We start from the raw sequence: 16,024 nt of genomic DNA on the forward strand, positions 1-16,024 counted from the left end.
AAGAGATTGAGGCCCCTGTGGAATATATTTCTTTTGCTAAAAGATATTTCTGCCAGGAGAAACAAATTACTAGGGATGGCATCTGGAAGCAAAATTAATTCAGCCTTAATTTAATCTTAGGGATTTTCCTTTTAAATTTAGTAATCTCTAAATCTGACTCCACTTGAGAAGTTTATTAGCCAACTTTTGCAAATGGTGGCAACAAAATTGCAGCCACTTTCCACAATACAGATTTTCTATTGTTGTGGGTATAGCTTGAAGGCTTTTCTCTACTGGGCTCCACTGATTTCAGCCCAGGTCCATGAGTCCTCTCACTGCTGGATTCCTTTTGAAGGAGGACGCACCAACTGTGACATGATGTTCTGATGGCAGTGGATGCTGTTCAGGAACAAAGTCAACTGAGGCAAGGTACTTAAAGCTTCTGCTCGAACAAGTGTATGCCACATCTGCTCACACTCACTCCATTGACCAAAGCAAGTCATATGGCTAAACCAATGTCAGTGGGGCAAGAGGATATATTCCCTGCTGATAGCGAAGCATGACAAGGGTAGGGAGGAGAAAAATAATTGTAAGCAAATAATACAATCCACCACTGATCACTTTGCTGACTGTCTTGCAATTTGTAACACTTGCTTAATCATCATTAGAACTAGAATTAATGTCAGCAGGTGTGAAGGACACATATTGCTTTTAGATACCTAAAACGGCCATGAAATTAGATGAAGTTCAATCATGTGAAAGTTGAGAAAAGCTATTCAATATTTTTTCTAGGTACTTTTAGTTTCTAATGATGCTATTATTAATACTTTCCTTTATGCTTTTTGAAATCCTCAGAATAATTTTCATTTATAAGTCCTATTTGGGCATTTTTCCTTTCTGTACCATTCCTGTCAGTGCAGCATCTGAGTCTGGTTCTCTTCCAGCTCTCCTAGGGATTCTAGGAGATATTTAATTCCCCTTAGTAATTCTACTAAACTAGCTAGACTAAACTCTTTTCTATATATATACTATGGAGTGGATATGTACTTTAAGAAGCTGATATAGAAGAAGGTACCTAGCATATGGTATGCATTTTAAAAAGTCACATCACTTTTTCAGTCCTATGATTTCATTTTGAAAATGTAGATATATTTGTTTCTTTAAAAAGATACATTATTATTGATTTTTTTTGTCATGAAATGCTCAAATTCTTAAGAATTGCTTACCCTAATTTTTCTCATTATCTTTGAAAGCCTGGCAGTGGTAATGAACATAAATGAAAAGCAATTTTTTCACCACTTTCTGAAGATGCTTCTAAACCAATCATATGTCCCAGACTATCCAATTCCAATTTAAGATAAGTTGCTTCCCTGTCCCCATAAGTTTACTTTTATATATGACATCCATGTTTCATGCTTTGGATCACAAAAATACGTTATCCTTGGAGCTTCTGGGTTGGTGAACATGTGGATATTCAGGAAGTGGTGTGCTAGGAGAGGGCATGGAAGCTCTGAACCCTTTTCCCCTCCTGTGACTTGTGCATTTCTTTCATCTGGTAATTCCTGAGTTATATCCTCTTAAAATAAGCTAGTAATTTAGTTTTAAGTTCTGCTTTAAGGTGGTATTCCTTCTTAGGTAATTTGACAGAAGAATTACAAGAGAATCCAGAAAGCACAGTTTATGAGAATTGCAAATTTGTCACCAAGACAGGCCTTGAAAATCTAGGACTCATACATCTCATTTTCACCAGGCATATATGCATGGATTTTTCATGGATGTAAGACTTCATCACAGGTGAAACTGATAGTAAAGCTATTTGTTATGAAGAATATAGGAAAAATAAGATCTGATAGAAGATAGATCATGTGCACAGAGTCCAATTAAAGGATTGCCAGAAGTTAACAAAGATCTGGCACTTAAATTAATTGAGGAACAGGAAGAGAAGCAAAAATCTACAGAAAAAAAGAAAAGAAAAAGAAAAAAAAAAAAGAAAAAAAGAAAATCAAGAGTCTTTCTAATATTCTCACCAATGATTGGTTTAGAGTTGTTTGAGAACACTGACTTCAAAGTAGACAAAGAAAGTAAAGAATTTAAGCTTTTGACTCCAGTTGTTTAAAAAGTTAGTGAAGAAGGAAGAAGACTCTAGAGCAACAAATGCTTTATGAAGAAAAAAAGAGAGAAGGAAGAACTAAAAGAAAAACTGAGTGATACAGAAAGTTCTAAGAATTCAGATGATGAAAAAGACTGGGTTGAAGAGGTCAGGAAACAGCACAGGCTTCTCCACCAGGAGGAAAAAGCAGCAAGAACTACTCAGGGAGAACCAGCAGACAGTCTTTAAGCCCCAGTTTTATGATGTCAAAGCAGGAGAAATCAGAAGCTTCAAAGATTCTGCTTAAAGCCGAGGCTGATGAATAAAATCCTTGAAGATCATTTGAAACTTGAAGCAAAAAATGGGACATTGGGTATATCAGAATCCGTGGTTGGCAGCAAACAACTGACCCTCATGTTAAAATATTCTGAACAGCAGAAGCAACAGGAGGCTGAGAAACTGCACCAAAAGAGGGAAACATTTTGTCATTCAGTGGTCACCTGAAGTCAAGACACAGAAGACTGCTGTTTTATTGAATTTGGAAACAATCTTACACCTCATTTGGCAGGACCATTACTACTCCAAATTGGTTATCATTAGGGTATCTTAAACACAGGCAAGGGATTGCACATTTTAAAAGTTCCATGTAAATTCTTGATATATCTACATAGTTAAATATTTGATAACTTATCCTTGTGCCTTGTGGGTAGGGCTTTGTAAGTGGGTCCCCATCAACTGGTCAGTGCATGGCCCCAGGCTCCTTTGTCATACGTTGTTGCTTCCCATAAACATTGTCCTTTCCCTCTTATTTTAATCAGGTAAACTAGATTGTTGTCTTTTAATATTGTGAAATTTACACCATGAAATGAAAGGTTGTCCTGTGCTAAAAATGAAGATTGATCGTACTCTGGGAACTTTTTTTCTTATGACACCTGCTGCCATCCATGATTAAACCACTTAGAAAAGCCATCCTTGTCTTATATGATGCTTATATATTGTCATGTTTGTGTTTATGGGTATATGTTAATAGGTTTGTTACTTATGTGCATGTTTGAGATTTTTAAAATATATATTTTAACCAAGGTAATATAATTTAGTGATAACCACAACTTGAAACAAGAAGTGGAAGCTACTGATTATTCTTTTATCTTTTTGGAAGATGAAATACAGATTTTTATCTGTTTCTTAAGTTTAATTAAAGATAAACTGGCTGGAGAAGATATTTATTAAAAGGCTTCATTTGAACAGTAGCATAGTATCTTTAAATAAAACTGCTTCAATCGAATATGAAGGAAATCTAACTTCAAAATCTGTCACCCTATTAATTTTCTAGATAGATTTGGCATTTGGCTTATCTAGTTGACATTCTTTAAGCTGAATGTTGAAGAAGGCCACAGACACAAATACTGAAGAATTATTACAAAGCCAGGATATCTGTCTGGCCTGTGAGAGCCTCCAGACTAAATGGGTTGTGTTAATTCAGTGACCTGTGTTGGTTATGTGGGAGGGAAGGGAAGTAAGGAGAAATGACAGGAGAATGGGATCTATAGGGACCATGGTCCTCAAGTGTTCTCTTTAGCTTGCAAATAGTAGTCATTTATTTTTACAATTAAAAACTCATTCGTTTTGGGATCCCTGGGTGGCGCAGCGGTTTGGCGCCTGCCTTTGGCCCAGGGCGCCATCCTGGAGACCCGGGATCGAATCCCACGTCGGGCTCCCGGTGCATGGAGCCTGCTTCTCCCTCTGCCTGTGTCTCTGCCTCTCTCTCTCTCTCTGTGACTATCATAAATAAATAAAAATTTAAAAAAAAATTAAAAAAAAAAACTCATTCGTTTTATATAAAATGATCCATATTCTGGAAGATATATATTTTTAATTTAAAAAGAAAGACCAGGTTGCCCGGGTGAGGCAATCAGTTGAACGTCCAGCTCAGGTTATGATCTCAGGGTTGTGATATGGAGCCCCCAAAACAGGCTCCATGCTCAGCCTGGAGTCTGCTTGAGATTCTCTCTCCCTCTTCCTCTGTCCCTCCTGCTGGTGCTCTCCTACTCTCTTTCTCTCTCTCTCTCTCAAATAAATAAAAAAATCTTAAAAAAAAAAAAAAAAAAAGAAAAATCACTACAGAAAACCCTATTAGCATCTTGGGCTATGTATTTTGAGATTTCTTTTTTTATGTGTATTTATTTTCTTTAAAAGTGATTTCATACTGTACATATTGTTTATTGATTTGTTTTTGTTACCTAACACTCTACCTTGAATATATTTCCCTACAATGTACTCTATTACATCATTTTGATGATTTGCATAAAGTATTTTACCATATGGCAATTACACAACTTTTTTAACTATCCCATTTGTTTATTTTTCTCTCATATTTCATTTTTCAGGCATAAATGTTTTTTTTTAATTTTTATTTATTTATGATAGTCACACACACACACACACACAGAGAGAGAGAGAGAGGCAGAGGGAGAAGCAGGCTCCATGCACCGGGAGCCCGACGTGGGATTCGATCCCGGGGCTCCAGGATCGCGCCCTGGGCCAAAGGCAGGCACTAAACCGCTGCGCCACCCAGGGATCCCAGGCATAAATGTTTTTGAGACAAGTATTTTTATAGATAAACCTTGGGCAAGTGCATAATCATTTCTTAGGATAAATTGCTAAACGTGTAAATCCTAGATAAAAGATCATATATATTTTTCAATTTTAAGAACATATTATGGAAACTTTAGAAAATTTGCATTAATTTACATTCAATTCAGCAGTGTTCATGAGGGATCTATTTTTCTACTCCTTAACTATTAATGGATATTATCATTCTTTGTGATCTTGACCAACATGAAAACTAGTTAGTGTTGAGCTGAATTTTCTTTTTTAAGAAACTATTTTCCATTAACCATATTTCCATTTTCTGGCTAAAAGTCAGGAAGAAGAGCTTAAAATCTCAGTGGCTATTCCTACCTACTCAGTGGCCTGAGCAGTGAGACTTGCAAACCCATCTTCCATGATAGGCTGAGCACTCTAATCTTCAGTAGGGAACTACTGGATAGGCACAAAGGGAACCTGCACAGGTTCAGGCTAGTCTGAGATGTCAGGTTGAGTTGGTAAATCTAGGGAACTGGAGCAGCCCAGTCACCCAGAAATTCCTTCTTGGTCACAGTCTTTTCAGCAGCACCCTGTTCTTCCTTTTTACTCTCTCAGGACATCTGTGAGTAGAGGTTATACGTGATCTGGATGGATGTTCAAGGGAGATGGTGCCACACACATGCAGAGCTCCCTGGGACAGTATTTACCATATCAGATCCGCAGAATGAGTTCCCTTGTTGTTGCATGGGATGGCAATGTCCACATAGTGCAGAACAAAGTCAGTGTTACAGAGAACAATGGTAGGCAGATTAACACAACACACCTCTGTGAGAGGCTACCAGTGAGCCCCAAGATCAATAACTACAAGTTACAGCTCCCAAAAGGCTGCCTGGATCTGGTTGGTGAAGGTTCTAGGAGTGGAGTGGCCAGCAATAGGAGTGACTCCACTGGCATAGCAAACTTCAGTGCATCTCACCAGCCAGTATTCCTGGAGGATACAGCACTGATATCAGCTGCATTTTCAATGGGACAAGCCTCCAGAAGAATCATCCAGGTACTCTTTAGGTTATGATATAGATGCTATCTCTTTTCCTTTGTAGATGTGCTGTTCCATTTGGAAGTCAAGTCTGGTTCCATCTAAGTGGAGTCCTGCTGCAAGAGACTTGAGAACACCCTCCTCCTTCATTTGTGGGACATCAAAGGCTCCAGACAATGTGAAAATTTCCCTTTAATTTATTATAGGAACCCAGAATATCATATGGACCCCTCTCTGGGTAGCAAAGAAAGGTAATGAGCTATATTCTAATTCACATTTCCATTATTATCAACTTAACTTTTTTTTTCATGTGCATTGTCTGTTTCTATTTCTTCATTTGTGAATTACCACCTCTGACATTTTCTTATTTTTCTTTGGAGTCTCTTACTTATAAGTTGCAAATATCCCTTAACCAGTTTAAAAAGTAATCGCTCAAGCATGTTGCAAACAAACTTGCTCAGTTGGAGACTTTTTTTTTTTTTTTTTATAATAGTCACACACACACACACAGAGAGAGGCAGAGACATGGGCAGAGGGAGAAGCAGGCTCCATGCACCAGGAGCCCGACGTGGGATTCGATCCCGGGTCTCCAGGATCGCACCCTGGGCCAAAGGCAGGCGCCAAACCGCTGCGCCACCCAGGGATCCCAGTTGGGGACTTTCTTTTTAAACTTGCTTAAGGATATTTGACAAACAGCTTTTTATTTATGTTTTTTAATAATTTGGGGCCAAAATGAACTATTGAAATAGATTTTCAGGAAACCTAATCTGCCAGTGGTAGGCAGGCTTGTTTAGACAAGGAAAGCTCAGTTAGGACATTAATTCATAATCAAAAAATGAAATAAGGGTCTGAAGTCAGAAGCCAGAGATAGAGACAAAGCACAATGAATAAATGTCAGATGCCTTTTTAAGGGAAAAAAATTATAAGGATTAGTTAAATATAGGATCTAAAGAGATGCAAGTCACAAATGATTAAAGTTTGAGACTAAGAAAAATGTACCAGTGCTAGAAATATAGACAACACATGCTATACCTTTGAGTCTCAAAGTTTGTTTGTTTGATTTCAAGTAAATTGAGTTTAAGATAACAACAATCTAGGGGCATCTGGGTAGCCCAGTGGTTGAGCATCTGCCTTCATCTCAGGTCATGATCCTGGAGTCCTGGGATGGAGTCTTGCATCAGGTTCCCCGCAGGGAGCCTGCTTCTCCCTCTGCCTGTGTCTCTGTTCCCTGTGGCTCTCATGAATAAGTGAATAAAATCTTTTTATAAAGAGAGAGAGAGAGACAGCAACAATCTACAAAATAAACACTAAGAGTTCTTAGAATTTTTTTCTACTATATCTTTGATTAGCATTTTGAAATAACCACTCACGTTTTGTTCTGTTTCATTAATTAACCAATATCAGTGCTGTCAGCTAGTAGTCACTAGGAAAAGACGATTTTCTCAGCCTTCCAACTTCCTACTATGATTGTTTTAATCCTCCTGTCTCATGTTGATCCGGGTCATAGGTATGACCCGGATATCAATCTGCTTCTGTATCCAATCTGCTTCTGTCCCTGCCCATGTTTCCAGTCACCCAGTACTATATCTAAACTAAAGCTTAGTATATGTGGGATCATGGGCAATGGCTGATTAGGGGCCTGGAAGGAGAAAGATCTGGAGGGAAGTTTAAGGAGGTCTGGGGTAGAGACATATTGTTAGACATATGAGAATGGGCACGAACTGTGGAGAACAAAAAGCACTGATACCTTACTGTCTCTGGATATAGGAATATGATACCCTGTTTATGAAAGGTTGTCATAGGAATCCCATAGAGGGATTTCTCTAATAAAACTTTATCCAAAATTCCAAGAATACAAAGATCTCTGAAATTCAAGTTATTTTGCATTTTGCAAACTCATTTGGCAATAGAAATGTACTTGAACTGACATAAAGACATTTATAATTTTAATCATGTGCTTTTAATTGAGATAAAATCAATATATAACATATTATTTTCAGATGCACAATGTAATTATTTAATATTTGTATATACTGTAAAATGATCACCACCATAAATGTAGTTAACATCATCACCATACATCATTACAATTTTTTTCCTTGTAATGAGAAATTTGAAATCTACTCTCTCAGCAACTTCTCAATATACAATAGATTTATTATTAACTCCAGTCACCATACTGCACATTATATCCAATAACATATTTATTTTATAGTTGGAAGTTTGTATCTTTTGGCCCCCTTCATCCATTCATCCATTTTACCTCCTCTACTCTCGACCTCTGGCACCCAGCAAATAGTTTTCTGTATCTATGAGTATAGGTTCTTGTTTGTGTGTGTGTTTTTAGTTTCCATATATAAATGAGATTTTTATGTTATATGTCTTTCTCTGTCTGACTTATGTCATGTAGCATAATTCCCTCAAGGTCCACCCATGCTTTGCAAGTGGCAAGATTTCATTCTTTTTTATAAGTGAATTTTTGTCCATATGGATGAAAAGTATGTGTGTGTGTGTATCACATTTTCTTTATGCATTCATCCATCAGTGGACATATAGGTTGCTTCTATGTGTTGGCTATTATAAATAGTGCTGCAATGACTATGGGAGTGCATGTATCTTTTTGAGTTACTGTTTTCATTTCTTTTGGATAAATATCCAGAAGTGGTATTGCTGGACCATATGGTTGTTCTATTTTTAAGTTTTTGAGGAACTTCCATACTGTTTTGTATTATGACTGCACCAATTTGCATTCCCAGTAACAGGCACAGAAAGAAATTGAGGAAGACACAAAGAAACAGAAAAACATTCCATGAAGGACAAATATTGTCAAAATGTCTATGCTACACAAAGCAATCTACACATGCAATGCAATACCTATTGAAAGACCACCAGCATTTTTCACAGAGCTGAAACAAACAATTCTAAAATTTGTGTGGAATCAGAAAAGACCCCCGAATAGACAAAGTGGTATTGAAAAAGCAAACCAAAACTGGAGACATTACAATTCCGGACTTCAGGCTGTATAACAAATCTGCAATCATCACAACAGTATGGTACTTACACAAAAACAGAACATAGATCAATGGAACACAATAGAGAACCCAGAAATGGGCCCTCGACTCCACGATAAACTAATCTTCAGCAAAGCAAGAAAGAATATCCAATGGAAAAGAAGACAGTCTCTTCAACAGATGGTGTTATGAAAACTGGATAGCCACATGCTGAAGAATGAAATTGGACCATTTTCTTACACCAGACACAAAAATAAATTCAAAATGTATGAAAGACCTGTGAGGCAGGAATCCATCAAAATCCTAGGGGAGAACATAGGCAGCAATCTCTTTGACCTCAGCTACAGCAGCTTCATGCTAGAGACATCTCCAACGGCAAGGAAACAAAAACAAAAATGAACTATTAGGACTTCATCAGGATAAAAATTTTTGCACAGCAAAGGAAACAATCAACAAAACTAACATGCAGCCTATAAAATGGGACAAGATTATTTATAAATGACATATCAAAATGACATATCATTTTGCCTTAGCCTGCTAAAGGCAAAATGACATATCTATAAAGAACCTATCAAACTCAACACCCAAAAAACGTTCCTCTAAAGAAGATATACAAATGGCTAACAGACACATGAAAAATTGCTCAACATTACTCAGCATCAGGAAAATACAAATAAAAACTACAATGAGATAACACCTCATACTGATCAGAATGTCTAAAATTAACAACTCAGGAAACAATGGAAGTTGGCAAGGATGCAGAGAAAGGGGAACCTTCTTACATTGTTGGTGGGAATGAAACTGGCACAGCCACTCTGGAAGACAGTATAGAGGTTCCTCAGAAAGTTAAAAATAGAACTACCCTATGACTCAGCAATTGAACTGCTAGGCATTTATCCAAAGGATACAAAAATAGTGATTCAAAAGAGTACATGCACCCTGACATTTATAGCAACAATGTCCACAATAGCCCAAATATGGAAAGAGCCCGATATCCATCAACAGACAAATGGATGAAGAGGTGATGATAGATAGATGATAAATAGATAGATAGATAGATGATAGATAGATAGATAGATAGATGATAGATAGATAGGATGGAATATATATAATGGAATGTTATAGAATGGAATATATAATGGAATATTACTCAGCCATCAAAAAGAATGAAATCTTGCCATTTGCAATGATGTGGATGGAACGAGAGGGTATTATGCTAAACAAAATAAGTCAGTCAAAGACAGAAACCATATGATTTCACTCATACATGGAATTCAAGAAACAGAACGGATGAACATAGAGGAAAAGAAGGAAAAGTAAAATATGATAAGAACAGAGAGGGAAGCAAACCATAAGAGATTCTTAATTACAGGAAGAAAACTGAGGGTTGCTAGAGGGGAGACAGGTGGGGAGTTGAGGTAATTGGGTAATGGACATTAAGGAGGGCACTTGATGTAATGAGGAGTGAGTGTTATATGCAACTGATGAATCACTAAATTCTACCCCTGAAACTAATAATACACTATATGTTAACTAAATTGAATTTAAGTACAAAATTTTAAAAAAAGAAAGAAAACAACACACACAAAAAAAAGATAGTGGTAATGGAAAATCATCCCATTAAGTAGAGATTCAGATAATGACCTGGTCATCTATGTAGATGTACATCCATTTATGTAGACAGAAAGATGGCCCAAGCTTAGTGTATGTATGGAATAATGGTCACTGATAAATGGCTTGACTGATCAGGGGTCTGGAAAGAGAAATAAAATGAAAGATCAATTTCAAAGAGCTCTGGTTAGAGGCATGTAGAGGGACATATTAAAATGGTCACACACTGAAGAGATCTTCATATCACACTATAATGGGCACGAGAAATTGCACAACATGGAAGAGTCAATAAGCATCCTGAAAAACAAAACTGAATTGGCTTATTAACATAAGCCAGCCTCCAATCATGAACCATCCCCATGTTGACAAAATAGATACATAAAACAAGTATCCATGATACAAAGATAAAGGTTATGCATGGACTGCTACTTGCCAAAGCCATAGAATGTCCAGCCTGTCAGCAACAGAGTCTGTAGCTAAGCCTTTTATATGATACCAAGTAGCTACTTGGTGGGTCAGCTGAATACATTGAACCCCTTCCACCTTGAAGAGATAATAAAGATAATAATTCATTTTTATAAGAATAAATACAAATTATGGTTATGGGGTTATGTTTCCTATGGATGGAACCCTAGTCAGCACCACTGTCCCAGAGTCTATACAACATGATCTCTAATATTGGATCAAATCAAAGGACCCATTTGTTAGAACAAGGGGTGTGTAGCTGATCCATACATAGAACGTGGCCCACTAGTCATATTATATATCATATCATTTGGAAGATGCTGGCCAGATAGAGCAATGAAATAGCCTGCTAAAGGCAAAGTGCTAGTTTACAGGAGATACTTTATAATGATACCACTTTCTCCAGGACACAGTGTCCCTTTAATTCAAAGACGTTTGTGTGATGCTGTGTCCCCAGTAACGAGAATATGTAGATCCAGGAACCAAAATGTAGAAGCAGGATTCATCCACTTATTATCACTCTCAGTGACTCACTTTGCAAATCTGTGCTTCTCATCCCTGTCATTCTGGGTGTTCTCTCAAAAAGGGAACCTTTCCACCAAGACACACAGCAAGAGTCTGGGTGAACTCCATAAGCTAAAGATTGCTACCTAGAAGCTACTTGCTTCTCTTGCAAGTGACCGGAATGCAAGTCGTAGCATATTGGTAAGGGAATTGACACTTTTCACCAGTAGAAGTAATATGAAGGGGACAGGGAACGATATTTTTAATACTCAGATAATCATTTGGGTACCAAGTTTTGGTGGTTAGTGAAGAATTCAGTAACCTTTTACTGAGAAGGGCTTAGTGACATAGGGCTCAGAAACCTTGGTGAGGGTGGTCTGGGCAATACCACTGGAATGAAGGATTTATTCTCTCAGCTCCTAGGAGGTTTGCCAGAAAAAGACCTCCAAATGTCAGCCCTTTTGGGTCACAAGAAGACAGCAGCACCTAAAATGATCCTTTTTTTCAGCAGCAGACTCTATCCAGTGATTGATTGATGTAGGAGATCCGAAGACTCATCCTCCTCACTCCAGTTTGAGACAACCCTAAAGAACTGTACCAAGTCAAGAACTTCCCATGTGGTTGCCTGAAGCCCTTATTGGAACTGAATTGATATTCCCCTCCACCCAATCCCACCTACTTCAACTCTCTTCACCAGGCTTTGGTCCCAAGAGCATATCCAAATAATATCCTTCCCTGAACCTCTGTCTCAAAGTCTGATTCTTATAGAAACTACCCCGAGGCAACATATTTATTTAAGGAGCACTACCCCAGACATTGCTGAAAATGTTATGTACTATATGATATAAATATCACATTTCTTTTTTAAAATATGAAAAATTTTGAATTCTAAAACACAGTTCGCTGAAAAGTTTTCACGTAAGGGATTGCAGATCTGTGTTTACCAAATATAATAGCTCTAATAAGAAATAGAGACTTATGAGTCTTTTATGTTTGCCTGTGACCAACACTTCTACCATTTGAGTCTTCTTTCTTTTTGAAAGAAAATCAGTTTTCCTCTATTAATGCTTGACTCAAGAATCTTTCATAGGCCTTGCTCTTCAAGAAGGTTCACATTTCCTTCTCATAATATCAAACTATTGATTCTTAGAAGATTTAATCTTTTAATTTTATTACATTATATCTTTTCCAGTACAAATCTGTAAGTATTTTCCAAGGAATACCCTTTCTTACATTTTCTAGATTAAAAATAAAAATTAGCAAATTATCCTCCACTAACTGTTCGGGATTATTATATACAGTTTTCTCTTTGACATGTTATAGAAATTGCTTAGTAAGAGTGAAAAATAATTGCTAGAATGATCCCAATCAATACATAGAATTAGGGGCATCTGAGTGGCTCAGTGGTTGAGCATCTGCCTTTGGCTCAGGTCATGATCCTGAGGTCCTGGGATCAAATCTGACATCAGGCTCCTCACAGGAAGCCTGCTTCTGTCTCTGCCTCTCTCTCTGCATCTCTCATGAATAAATAAATAAATAAATTATTTTTAAAAATACTTAGAATTATACATTTTATCCATATTTCTCATAAAGATTGCTTCCATGTAAGCGTGACAGTTTTTGAAGTGTTCTCTGGCATTATGGCTCCATCAAGTGGTAAAATTGACATGAAACTCTCAGTTTCATTTCCATACTTAATTTTCTATGAAGGCTCTATTTATAACTAAATATCTCTGTTTTAAAGACCCACAGACATTTTTAATTTGGAAATTATAATATTTTTATTAACAGAAATGGATTATTTAAAAATTTTTGAAACTAAATTATAGAAACTAAAGAATCACATTTTCCTACTATTTACAGTTTGATTCTTTGAGTATCTTTAAATTATTATTTGCCACTGGAAAAGGATATTGTTTGCCTCACATCCTCACTGACTTTTGGCCAGTGACAGTTCCTTACCACATGGGTCTCTCCATATGACTCTCACAGCATCTTGTTTCTCTCTTTGAGCAATGGGTTCAAGAGAGGAGAAAGAGTAAGGAAAAAGAGCAAAAAGGAAGTCAGTCTTTTTGTGACTTAATCTCGGAAGTGAAATCCTATCACCTTTTTTTTTTTTTTCCTCATTGGAAATGAGTTGCTAGGTCCAGCCCACATTCAAGGGGAGAGAGTTACACTACAGCCTGAACACCAGGAGGCAGGGATCACTGGTGACGATCTTAGAGGCTGCTTACCACAAGTGGTTTCCTGAAATAAATGTACAACCAACCTCATACTGTATAAAAGTTTGAATATATTATCATTTGCTTACAGAAATTACTAATTTTGTTTTTAATAATAGGGTTTACTAGGATTCAGATATCACATATTTACTCATTAACTGTTACAGAGGCACCTGGATGGTTCAGTGGATTGAATGCCCAACTCTGGATTTTGACTCAGGTCATCAGGTGCGATCAAGCCCTGTGCCAGGCTCCATGTTGAATGTGGACCCTTCTTATGATTCTTTCTCCCTCTCCTTCTGCCCCTCCCCACCCACATGCATGCAAGCACACACTCCCACCCTCTCTCTCTAAAAAAACAAACAAAACAAAACAAAAAAAACCTGTTAAAATTCTATAGGGTATATACTATTGTTATTCCCAACTACCATATAAGAAAACTGAGACATAGAAAAATTAAGTAATTTGGCAGGATTTGAAACTAAGCCATCTGTCTTCAAAGGAGAATATAAAGTTTAACACAATTTTTACTTGCTATGAACAGAATTTTTAAGTGAAAGATGAGAAACACCATTGAAAATAGAAATAAAACAGAATTTTAGGAATAATTCTCAGGTTTCTATTATTCCAGTTGATATCTTTTTGTAATATAAATATCATGATCAATTGCTGCTTTGCCTACAAAAGCCCTAATTTAAACTGATATCCTGATATGATTGTTAATAATGATTCTTCACCCTCAAAAATGTCCAAATTTGGGTGATGAATAGTAACCCCTAATATGAGGCTATTAAAATGTCCCACAACATTTGAAGAATATTTCACATTTCATTATTAGACAAAAAAATTTAGTCTTTCCACCATACCTCCAAGTGATTCTGACATGGTCCTAATAATAGGCTGATAATCACTGATAATCACTGTTCAAGATGGTGAAAACTGTAAGAACATTGATGGCAAAATAGTATCATGGTATAGTTTGTCTCAAATAGTGAGCAACACAAGTTATTTAGCTAGTTCCCACATACACGTAGAGTCAAAAACTCAAATACTTTGAAAAAATCAATTATAACAATACCAAGCTGTTTTGAACTTACCTGTCACTTTGTTCCTTACAGATGTAATGTAATATGTGGATTAATTTTAAGATGTAATAAGATGTGATTAATTTTATCCGTAAAAATATCCCAACTAGATAAGATTATACTCCAAGATTTAAAAAAAGAAAAAAAGCTGCCTGTTTGTTAAACTAAATTAGGCAGGTGAATGCTTATATCAGCAATAAAACATTCTGATTTTAGAATTGATAAGTAATAAATAGATTTAAAATTGTTGAAACATACACTGTAAAGTAAATGTGTAGAAAAGAACTAAGAACATGTAAATTTCCGGGTAATGCTGTTAATAGGAAGAAAGGTGGTGCTTTGGTCTTTAGCCAGAAGAGGGCATTACATGATTACCATATGATGGTGTGTTAGTATACATTTTTAAAAATCTAGAAAGACTAGATCTGTGAAAAAAAGTGATGAATCATAGCATCCAAACACTATAACTAAAATCATTTAATGAAGATAATTTTCTAAACACTATAACTAAAATAATTTAATGAAGATAATTTTCTAAATGATACTGCTTAAAGTATTCAGCTTTCTTTCTGAGAATTTAATAGACCTTATATAATATGGTCTTTAATTAAACATAGTCAAGGGTTTGTTTAAGATGGAGGAGGACAATTCAATGTTAAAACCTAAAGGATGCTAAGAGGCCCCTACTCTAAGTCCTTCATTCTACCAATGATACAACTGAATTTCAGAGATGTTATGTGGCATGCCTGAGAACTCCCAGGGCTGGCACTGTCATCTGAGACTGAGCTTTCCTCTGACTACCTTTCTCAGACTGTCCCTTCATAGTCTTCAGCTCACCCTCACATCAAAAAATCAAGGCATTACCCTGGACATTGACATAGAGGCTTACTGATTCAAACCAGAACCTGGGGCAGCTCTAGAAGTACCAATTCACTCCTAAATACTGAAGTTAATACAGTTTGGATATAAATATCTCTAATATACTTATACTTAAGAAACCTTTCTAATAAAACACAATTTCCCCTTTTCAAAATGTAGTCAAAAAAAAAAAAAAAAAAATGTAGTCAAAATGTTCCCCCAATGAAAGGAGGACTGCACAAGAGAAGAGAGCAAAACCCCATACTAGTCTTCTACTGGCCCAAATAATGTAGTCTCTGGTCATAGAATGATAGCATTACAGAACTAGAAAATTAGAAATCAGATTATCTCTCTTATTTATAAATATTTTATACATAAAGAATCTAAGACCCTTGGAGTTTAAAGGATTAGCTCAAGAACACAAACCTGGCAAGTGCCAGAGTAATAGATGCCTTAAGGTCTGTGGGAGGAAGAATTCTATGATGACCTTCTCCCCTTGTATTGCTCACATGATTAAATCACCTTAGAAAGCAAAAGAAGTTTTGCAGTGCAATTAATGTTTCAAATCAGTTGACGTT

The 16,024-nt window shown here is 36.5% G+C and overlaps 1 protein-coding gene across 10 annotated transcripts in view; it reads left to right on the plus strand.

Moving 5' to 3' along the window:
- LOC144303998 (peptidyl-prolyl cis-trans isomerase NIMA-interacting 4-like) overlaps positions 1 to 16,024 on the plus strand; it is a 139,136-nt gene that overhangs the window by 52,067 nt on the left and 71,045 nt on the right. For 7 of the 10 annotated variants that reach the window (XR_013370971.1, XM_077882434.1, XM_077882435.1 and 4 more), the window contains one exon: positions 5,755 to 5,941. The exons of 1 other annotated variant lie outside the window; for it this stretch is intronic. The gene's annotated coding sequence lies outside the window, so the exon portion shown is untranslated. Of the gene's footprint in view, positions 1 to 5,754; positions 5,942 to 11,789; positions 15,578 to 16,024 lie in introns of those variants that run through there. 2 more of the 10 variants (XR_013370969.1, XR_013370970.1) reach the window with 2 other exon arrangements.

This window comes from Canis aureus, chromosome 33, assembly GCF_053574225.1.
Source record: "Canis aureus isolate CA01 chromosome 33, VMU_Caureus_v.1.0, whole genome shotgun sequence".
NCBI classification, from domain to species: Eukaryota; Metazoa; Chordata; class Mammalia; order Carnivora; family Canidae; genus Canis; species Canis aureus.